The sequence below is a fragment of the Corvus kubaryi genome, unplaced genomic scaffold (genome assembly GCF_017639235.1).
Source record: "Corvus kubaryi isolate FWS band 111438036 unplaced genomic scaffold, C.kubaryi_AGA036_p1.0 split3-37304, whole genome shotgun sequence".
Lineage (NCBI taxonomy): Eukaryota > Metazoa > Chordata > Aves > Passeriformes > Corvidae > Corvus > Corvus kubaryi.
The window spans coordinates 2,123,465-2,131,769 of record NW_024582087.1 but is presented as its reverse complement, the minus strand read 5'-3'; the positions used below and the strand labels follow the sequence as shown (position 1 = coordinate 2,131,769).

Genomic DNA, 8,305 nt, shown 5'->3' with positions numbered 1-8,305 from the left:
CCAGGGGGATCAGCCAGGGCTGGTTTGGGAGCAGCCAGGGGGATCAGCCAGGGCTGCTGTGGGAGCAGCCAGGGGGATCAGCCAGGGCTGCTGTGGGAGCAGCCAGGGGGATCAGCCAGGGCTGCTGTGGGAGCAGCCAGGGGGATCAGCCAGGGCTGGTTTGGGATCAGCCAGGGGGATCAGCCAGGGCTGGTGTGGGAGCAGCCAGGGCTGGTTTGGGAGCAGCCAGGGCTGGTTTGGGCAGGTGGTCCCTTGTCCTACGGTGGAAAAATGATCCCAGGCTCCCGTGGCTGGCAGCAAAGCCCTGGATTTGGGCTGCAAGTGAAGCCCATCCCGTGATCCCACAGGATCCGCAGCCTCCCACTCCCAGCGCACAATCGAGACAGGCAGCGCAGCCCCCGGGATGTTCCCTGGGCACCCAGGGATGGCGTTCAGCCTCAGAAGCCCCCTTGCCATGGGTCCTGGACCCCTGAAAGTGGACACTGACCACTTCAGAGCCCGTCAGACCCCTGGGGGTGGGCACTGACCACCACAGAGCCCCTCTGACCCCTGAGGGTGGGCACTGACCACCACAGAGCCCATCATAGCCACCAGCTGCCATGGGAGCCATCCTGCAGCTCAATGCCAGCTCCTACATGTGGCCCTGGGCACCATTTGGGGGCACAGAGGGGACCCTGTGAGCAGCCAGGCCCGTGCCCGTTGGGGTGCCAGGGTGATGCCCACGCTGCCCTCGGGCTGTCCCCACTTGTTGTCCCCGTGGTTGCGGCACGAGGGAGCAGCACAGGAGCTCTGCCCGTCCCAGGGCATCCTCTCACCCTTCCTCACCCACTCCTTAATTTTCCCTCCAGAACCGACCACAGCACCTGCCCCAAACCCCACAGAGGGCGGGAGAGGCTCTGGATCGAGGAAGAAGCAAATCCACGTACGAATCCCAGGCTGGAGATGCCGGGAAGCCCAGGACGAGGAGAGCCCCGTGCGATGTCCTGGGGCAGACCCTCCCCAGGACCCTCCCCGCTTTTCCCGGTCCCTATCCCGGTTTTCCCGGTGCTGGGACCGCCGTGCACGGGACGGGGTTGACGTCAACGGGCTTTCAGCGGGATGATGGATGGCACGGGAAGGCGCTCCCGGTGCCGAGCCGCCGGCCGGGAAGAGCTGCCCGCCCCGCACCGGGAAAGGCTCCGGGAAAGCGGCCCCGGGAGCCCTCGGGAACGGGGGGAGCGCGGCCGTAGCTCCCCCGTTTTCGGCGCAGCGCTGATTTTGAGGGGTTCGCATCCCAGCTCAGAGCCTGGGGGGTGATTTAGGGGTGCCGGCAGCCGTGGGGTACGCGGGGACCCCCGGCGTTGTCCCCACGGGAGTCGAGACCCCTCCTCTCCCTCCATCCCCCCTCCCGTGGCTCCCGGAGCGCGCATCCCGCTGCTCCCCGGTACCGCAGCTGTACCGGGCATCCCCAAAATCCACCTCCCCCGCTCCCCCGCCGGCGGCCGGGGATGCTCCGGGGCAGGTGCGGCCCCGCTCGGCCCGGTGGCCGCGGGGCCCGGGGCTGTCGCCGCTGTCCCGGGCGCCCGGAGCGCCGCACCCCGCGGGCACTCACCGCTGCCGCCGCCGCCGCCGCCCCTGCCCGCTCCTCCCCCGTTCCCGGCGGGCTGCTGGGAGCGGCGGGCGGGGGAGCCCCGGGCCCGGCCCCGACGGCCCGGGCGGAGCGGAGAGGGACCGGCAGCCCCCGAGGGACCGGCAGCCCCCGAGGGACCGGCCCGGGAGCAGCGCGAAGGGAGGTGGCGGCCGGACCCCAAAGGGCGGTGGCAGGACCGTGCAGCCATCAGGTGGATCCGAAGAGATGATGGAAGGAGCAGCCGGTCCCCAGCAGCCTCCAGTTGGACCCTACAGCCTTCAACTGGAACCTGCAGCCAGCAGCTGGACCCCAAAAGCCTCCAGCTGGACCCTACAGCCTTCAACTGGAGTCTGGAGCCATTAAACAGAGCTCAGGAACCACCAGCTGGATCCTACACCCAGCAATTGAACCCCAAGAGGTGCAAGACAGAGGCTGTACCCTTCAACCGGAGCCTACAGCCAGCAATTGAACCCCAGAGCCTCCAACTGCACCCTATACCCATCAGCTGGACTCTACACCCATTAACCGAACCCCAAGAGCCTCCAGCTGGATCCTACACCCATCAACAGGACCCCGAGAGCCTCCAGTTGGACCCTACACCCAACAACTGGGCCCTACACCCATCAAACGAACCCCAAAGCCCCCAACCAAACCCACACCCCCCAGTTGGAGCTCAAGATCCTCCAGCTGGACCCTCCAGCCACCAGTTGGACTCTGGAGCTGCCACCTGCCCCTTCTGTCCCAGCTGGACCCCAAGAGCAGCTGCCACCTCCCTGCTGTCCCCACCTGGACCCCAAGAGTCCCCAGCCAGACCCCGGCACCTCGGGAGCCTCCGGGCTGAGCTGGAGCCGATCCTGCTCAGCCTGGGATTTGGGAATGCACAACCCTCCCGGCCCCGATCCCGCTGGAACACCCAGGGGGACAGGGACACAATGGGGACACCCCCAGAGCCCTGGATCCCGGCGAAGGAGGAATTTGGGCGGAGAGGCGGCGATTCCGGCGCTGCCCTTGGACTCACCTTGGCTGCCGGGATCCAAACACCGATTTCCCTCTAAGCAGCGTCTCCCTGCTCCCAGTGAATTCCTCCGGCGCTTTCCCTGCGTTGCCTCTGCCGGCTGACATGGAGCCACGTGCCACGAGGAAACCTTCCTTAACTCTGTCCCTCCCTAAAATCCCGCCAGCCTCACAATTCCCAGCTCCCCATCCCATGGACAGCACCGGCACCCGGCCCTCACTGCGTTCCCAATCGCGGGATTAGGGCCTGGGGAGCGATTTGGGATCGGGGTGGGTCAGTGGGAAGGGGAAGGGAGGATGTGGGATAATTCCCCCCCGCCGTGGCAGCTGCTGGAAGGAAAAACTGGGATGCAGCAGGTCCCGGCAGGAAAGCTGGTTCAGGAACAGGAATAGCTGGAAGAACTAAATATGGAAACTTGGATAAAGCAGCGCTGAAGGAGGGAATGGTTTCCTAACGGGATTCAAAGCATATAAACAAACTCAGGGAGGAGGGAGGTTGTCCAGAGAGGCCTTGGTGAGGAAGAGTTTGGAAAACCAGCCGGAATTCTCCCAGCAGGGAAGGCTATTCCATGAAATTTCCAGCTTTGTGGAGGAAGTGCTAGTCCTGGGAACACGTTGTTTGGGGGAAGAGATAATGAAAACAATGTCCCTAAAGGATTCTCCGAAGGATTTTTTTCCAGCTGCTTTTGGACGGCAGGAAGTTTCATGGCAATGGAGTTTTCAGTTCCATTGGCAGTTTTTCGCTTCCTTTGGTTTTTCTGGGATCACCAAGCTCACACTGGGAATGCTTTGGTGCTGCAGATTCCAAGCTGTGTGACACCAATCCCCTGGGAATTGCTTCCCTGGATGGACAAACCCCCGAGCCTCAGCCTTGTCCTGAGATCCCATCAGAGCTCTCCCATCTCCGATGTCTCTTAATTCCTTAAGGAGCTCAGCTTTGCCGGCTCCTTGGCACCTTCCCCTTTCCCTTTTGGGTTTGTGCCGGCACCAAGGGGGTGGCTCAATGCGATTATCCCGCTAAAAGTCCCCTAAGAGGATTCCCGGAGCTCGGCTGCAGGGGCTCCGGGCAGGATGTGGATAGGGATGAGCCCTCTGGATGTGGGGGAGCCCGGGAGAGGTGTCCCTGTGAGGGTGAGCCCGGGATCTGCAGCCCCCGTGGGTGCCACGTGCTGCCATTCCCTGGGATAGGGTGGGAAACTGCCCATGGAGTGGTCCTGGAGAGAGGGGGAGGCAACGGAGACACAGGGAAGGGGTGGGAATGTCGGGGTTCTGGGGCTGTTGGGGGGGTTCTTGGACTTCCCAGGGGATTTTGGAGCTTCCCAGGAAGGTCCTGGAGCTGCTCTGGGGCATCCTGGGGTTTCCCAGGGATGTCCTGGGGCTGTTGGGGGGCCCTGGGGCTGCCCTGGAGCTGCTCTGGGGCATCCTGGAGCTTCCCAGAGGATTTTGGGGTTTCCCAGGAAGGTCCTGGAGCTGCCCTGGGGCATCCTAGGGTTGCCCATGGGACTGTGGGGATTCCCAGGAGGGTCCTGCAGCTGTCCTGGGGTATCCTGGAGCTTCCCCAGGGCATTTTGGGGCTTCCCAGGAGGGTCCTGGAACTTCCCAGAGGACTAATGCTTCCCAAGAGGATCCTGGAGCTGCTCTGGGATATCCTGGAGTTTTCCAGAGGACTTTGGGGCTTCCCAGGTGAGTTCTGGAGCTGCCCAGGAGGGCCTTGGAGCTGCCCCAAGGGACTTTGGGGATTCCCAGAAGGGTCCTGGAGCTTCCCAGGGGATTTGGAGGCTTCCCAGGGTGATCCTGGAGCTGCTCTGGGGCATCCTGGAGCTTCCCAGGGTGGTCCTGGGGCTGTCCTGGAGGCCCTGGAGCTGCATTCAGGGAAGGAGAAGCTGCACTTGGAGAAGGGTTATGGAGAGGGGCTGGTTTATGGCAGGATTGGGAATCCCAGTGGGTATTCCCTGGAATAACCCTGCCCTGGGAAGGTGCCAGTCCCTGCCCTGGGTGTGGGATGATCCCTGGCCCCTCTGGAAGTGCCAAAGCTGCGTCAGCTCCTTCCCTGCTCCCTGCTGGGGGCCGTGTCCCACTTCTGGCAGGAGCAGGAGCCGTGTGGAGACGCTGGAAAATCTCCGCGCTCACCAGTGGGATACTGGGACAGCCAGGGGGCTGAACTGGGCAGGAGGTGCTTTCCTGGGAAATCCTCTGCCCACTGCCAGCAAAATGTGGGAATATTGGGAATGGGGCTTCCCAGTGAGCGCCAGGCTGAGCACCCCCGCTCCCAGTGCTGATCCTAAAGTTTTGGGGGGTTTTCCTGGTTTCTGGCGGCTCCTCCTTGGAGAAGGAGGGCTGGGAAAATGGAGGAGAGCAGGATTCCTTTGGGAGTTCCCATGTGGATCAGGAAAGGTAAAATTTCCTGGGACAGGTTCAGACCTGAGCACGAAAGGGGACCCACAAGCCCAGGGTTGACCCTGGATCATCCCTCGGGAATTTTGGGCTCCCAAAGAATCCTTTGGCAACACCCAAAGGTCAAATTATCTTCCTGGGGTTTAATTTCAAAGCAGAAGGTTTCAAAAATCAGTGTCCAGGCATAGATATATTCCTAAATATCCTTAAATATCCTTAAATATCCTTAAATATCCTTAAATATCATATGGATCATCCCAGCTAGGAGAGGCACCAGCTGGGAATGTGGCACAAAGGGTCAGGCCCCAAAATCTGGCCCTAAATGGCCCCTTTTTCCTGCAGATCCACAAAGGCAGCGTGTCCATGTCCAGGAAGAATTTATATCCAGGTTTTCCCGTGCCTGTGGATTATTGCCCCAAAGCAACAGCTTGTTTGGGATAAATCCAGAGTCCTGCTGGAATGGGAATCCCAGGGGATGGCGGGGGCTGAGCTGGGAAGGGCCAGGCTGCTCCGAGCTGATTTTCCTTGGTGCCAAACGAATCCGTGGCTCCCAAATCCAGGCCTGGGGTGCAGTGGGAAGCGTGGGAGGGATGGGATGAGCAGGTGGAAGGTGCTGGACGAGTCCAAACTCCCCGAGGCACCCCCGAATTCCGAGTGGAAAAGCACTTTCTCCTTCCCTTTTTTTTTTCCACCCCCCTGTTTCTTGTTTTCCTTGGCTCCTCCACGTTCCGGGCAGGCTGACAGGGAGCTGCAATCCCTGTGGGAAAAGCTGAGCAGCTCCAGACAATGGATCCATTGCTGGTGGAGAAGGGAGCAGGTGGGGAGGAAAGGGAGCTGCACAAAAGGATCCGGGGGGGGGGGAGGAGGAGGAGGAGGAGGAGGAGGAGCAAGGGGGGGGATTGTCCAGAAATCCCTGGATCCAAGCTGGGTGCTCAGACAGCTGGGCCTGGCAGCAGCATCGGTGCAGGGTAATTAATTAATAAATGAGGCGTTTTCCAGGGAATTGTGGGGATGGATTGTCGGCCTAGCTGCTGAAACAGAAGGAAATGGCTCAAAAATTCAGGAATTAAAGAAAAACTAACCCCAAAGTGGAGCAGCCATGAGGGTGGGGAATGGATTTCCCAGAGCAGCTTGGGAGCTTCCATCCTTGGAAGTGTTCAATTCCAGGTTGGAGCAACCTGGGATAGTGGGAAGCAGGGATGGAACTGGATGATCCTTAATGTCCTTCCAACCCAAACCACTCCGTGATCCCGACTTTTATTTCTCTTGGCTGCCTTGCAAGTGCCCTCAGTCGCAAGACTTCCAATAAAACTGCAGGAATTTGCTGCAAGACATTTCCCACTCCAGCGCCAGCACGGAGCCTCCGGGGCAGCCGAGCTCCCAACCCACGGAGGACACAGAAATTTGTCCCATTTCCTACATTTCTTCCACAGAAAGCACAGATCCCAAATCCCTGTGCCTGCAGGGAATGGGATTTTGTCCTCTGGCAGGGCAGAGCCAGCCACCAATTTTGGGAAGGGTGACTGGAAGCGCAGCAGCCCCGTGGGATCCGACTTTCCTTTCTCATCCCAAACAATATTTCAAGGGATTTATTTTTATATCCTGAACAATGATATTAAAAACTCTATTTAAAAAAAAAAAAAAGAAAGAGAAACCTGCCAGGCTGCAAACTGGGGCACCAGAAGGACAATGAGGAGGCAAAAATGCAGTCATTCCTAAGGAAAAGGGAATTTTTTCATGGGAATTTTTCATGGGAAAAATCCTGAGGCAGCGTGAGTCACCCCTCAGTGTTGCCATGTCCTGGAGTGAGGGAAGCAGTGGCTGGGAATTGGGAGAGCTGGCAGGAGCAGGGCACAGACTTTGGATTGAGCCGGGTCCAGGATGGCAGGAGAAAAATCCTCCTGTGCTGAGGGAGCAGCTCAGGCAGGCTGGAAGTGTCCCTGGATGATCCCTGGGATGGCACTGCCAGGGATATCCTGGTGCAGTGGAGCTGCAGAAAGGCAGCAAAATTCTGTTGGAAATGCATTAAAAACAAACAAAAGAAATCGAATAGAATATTGCTTTTTTACTGCTAATTGATATAATTAATCCGTTAAGGAAGAATTCCAGAGATCCCTGAGACTCCTACCATGGATAACAACGTGCTGTCACATCCATCCAGGGCTGGGAGTGAAGTCCTCGGGTTCCTCCATGGAATTGTGGGGATCCACAGGGTGGAGCTGGCACAGAGGGAAGGGATCACTCCACCAGCAGGGTCCTGGAGGATCTTTGGGATGGGATCCCTGTGGGAAAGGAGGTGGCAGTTCCCAGACGAGGAGGCAGCAGCTCCAGCCCTGTGTGGCTTTGAGGAGAAGCTTGAAAGGAATAAAAATCCACTTCCCATGAAAAATACAGATCCCCTCATTAATTTTGCTCATCATTCCCACTGGATGTCCTTCCAGAACTGATGGATTCGAGGGGAATTTCCACCTTCTGCAGGTGTTAAGTCTTCCCCTGGCCCACAGAAAAATCTCCTTTGCTTCCCCTCCCTGTGTGGTTGGTTTTGGGTTTTGTTCTGATTGTCAGCTGCCTCGAGTCTCCACTCAGAGAGAAAAAGGATCTTTAATTCCTTTATCTATTTAAGTTGATTTCGGGAACATTTTTCTCCCGCACTGTGAACAATCAGAACTCTGTGGTCTCCCAGATATGTAAAACAGTTCTTGTTCTTCTTTTGTGGGCAGATATAGTTGAGCTACATAATGGGACTCTGAGAGTGAGTCAGCTCAGGAACTCTGGATGTATTTAAATTCCATTCCAAACGAACTCCTATTAAAAAATTCCCAGAAAATGCCAAATCACTGCAACTCATCATACCCAAAGCATCTTTATCCAACATCTCTAATGGATTTATCTACCACCCAATTTATCGCAAGGATACTCCACAGAGAAGCAAACAAGCTTGGAAAACATCCCAGCATTCCTGCTTTTTTTTTTTTAATAAAGCAGGAAAAACACTGGAAGGCTGCCCACACCACGCCTAACGCCTTGGACCCGCGGGAGGTTAGAACAGGGCAGATCAGCACCAGAGCAAGGGTCTGGCTGCCCCTCAAGGCACGGCGGCCACCGAGCTCCCTCCCGGTTTGTCCCGGTTTGTCCCGATCCATCCCGGCCCATCCCGATCCCTCCGCCCGCCATCAGCCCCGCCCACTTCCGCCCCCCGGCAAATCTCGCGAGATCCCCGCCGGGTCACGCGCCCGCGCGCGCCGCCGCGGCCCAGCCCGGGGAGGGGAGGGGGGGACAAAAAAGGGC

At 58.5% G+C, this 8,305-nt stretch overlaps 1 protein-coding gene across 2 annotated transcripts in view; it reads right to left on the bottom strand.

Moving 5' to 3' along the window:
• Positions 1–2,705, bottom strand: part of RIMS3 (regulating synaptic membrane exocytosis 3) — a 15,828-nt gene extending 13,123 nt beyond the window's left edge. Inside the window, exon 1 of one of the 2 annotated variants that reach the window (XM_042015566.1) lies at positions 2,628–2,705. The gene's annotated coding sequence lies outside the window, so the exon portion shown is untranslated. Of the gene's footprint in view, positions 1–1,591; positions 1,622–2,627 lie in introns of those variants that run through there. The other variant, XM_042015567.1, reaches the window with a different exon arrangement.
• Positions 2,706–8,305: the final 5,600 nt, after the last annotated feature.